Consider the following 2,000-nt stretch of genomic DNA (forward strand, 5'->3'; position numbering starts at 1 on the left):
GTGATTCATGGTTCAGATTTGGATCTGTTTGGTGCTCATAATTTCGGATTCAGAATATTTCAGATACCTGAATTTGGATTGGGTATTAGTTTATGGATTCAGATTCAGATATACTTCTTACGATGCATATTATCTGATCGGGTATTTATTTAAAGCTGAGCCCTGAACTTGTATTGATCAGATGTTATTTCTTAAATCTGAATCCGGTCTGACTTCTTAATTCCTTTCCATATTCAATTTTTTTAAGTAATTGGGTCAGATATCTGATACAAATCCGATAGCGTTTACACTCTTATTTGCCCAAAAGATCGTATTAGGCCACGCATGAAAAGAAGCATCTACGTGCAACATTAAGTTATGGCCCCAGTCAAGTCTTCATAATAGCCTCCATTCAATTTTATTGCTACCCTATTCAAGAATCGCAAGCCTTGCTTGCCGTAGAACTAATAATATGTGTACCAACTTGTATGTTGGACACTGCTATTTCTTTGTTGTGACTACATACCATTGGTCTCGAAACAGACTCTACAGCTTCAGACAAACTCATATGCATGGTTTGCCTATAAATGATGATGTGCATGGAAACTTCCATACATGTGAGTTGGTGATCTATTTTGTTTTGCGGTTGTATAGTGTTAGAGAATGAACGACATTGTTATATTGATATGAACGAAAGGAAAACGTGATGGAGCTCTTTATGAAGATCGAAAGGGCATCTTTGTCCTTTTAGATGCTCTTGGTGTTGATGATCCAAACCCTGGTAAGTATTTCTGTTTTTTATTGTGGTTATTCAATTTCACATTTAGGAAATTGTATCATCTATTTATCACCATTCAAACTATTGATTTTGTTTTATGTATCAAGTTCTTGTTTTCGTACTTTTAGTACATCATGTGAAACATTGCTTATTTGCTAGGCAAGATGGAACTTGCAATATTACAAATGTGTACTAGAAACATGATGAAGCAGGAGGCAAAATGAACCCCAATGAACTCCAGTTCATGCAAGACCCTCTAAGAGCCACAACATGGGACAAATTGAATCAAGGTAATTATGGTTTCGACTTGCTTGAGAATAAAACCATGTTTTTTACTTGTATCTATATCAAGGGGGTTAAGTGCATGATCTGACCAATATAGTTACAAGAATCTCATGCTTTCAAAGCTTTACAAGAATCTAATTTTCCTGAATACATTTGTGAAGGTAATATTTTTTTCTACGCTTGCATATTTCATACCGCTACTTCCTTCATCTAACTTCTGGTGGTTTGTTTGCAATGGCTCATGAAGGCTATTTTTGTACTGTACTGTTGTTTCCTTGCCAATTGCAAGTGATATTATAGCCAGTTATGATACGTTGCAGGAGATTGTCGTTTTTTGGCCTTTGTATTGTCCTTGTCTTACTCAGTAATAGTAACCGGAAAACAACAATAGTAACAAATTTTATTCAGGGTAAATTTTTCGTGTTCAACTAACTTAGAAGTTTTTTTTTTCCCTTTTTTTAAAGAAAAAAACCCTGAGGCCATCAAAGAATTGGGAGAAACACCCGTCCTACACTTTTTCTGGATTTTTTTACCATGAAAACTTTAATCGCAGCCTTAAGGGTGAGGTACAAGTCAAAAAGTCCCATGACTTGGGTTTCCAAAGAAAAAAAAAATTAAGACAATCATGATATTTTGTTTAAATAAAGTTGTAAAAATTTTCAAATACCACTGAAGCCAGTTGATATTCACTCGACATAACAAAATTCTTTGGCACCCAAATGGCATTAATTTTACCGATCTTACTGTTTCTCAGTATTTGCTACGCATTCTTAAAAAGGTCTTAACTTGTCATCACGATATTTTCTTCGTACGAAGAATCTGTGGCATTAAATTCAAACTACCCGGTTTTTAACTTATCAACCACCAAACCGAACCAGTTGGGTAATGACAAAATTCGACGAGTAGAAAAAGTTCAACGGAGAGAGAAAAGAAGACAGAAACAGTTTTTTTATTGGGA

Source organism: Nymphaea colorata, chromosome 7 (assembly GCF_008831285.2).
Source record: "Nymphaea colorata isolate Beijing-Zhang1983 chromosome 7, ASM883128v2, whole genome shotgun sequence".
In the NCBI taxonomy this organism is placed as follows: domain Eukaryota; kingdom Viridiplantae; phylum Streptophyta; class Magnoliopsida; order Nymphaeales; family Nymphaeaceae; genus Nymphaea; species Nymphaea colorata.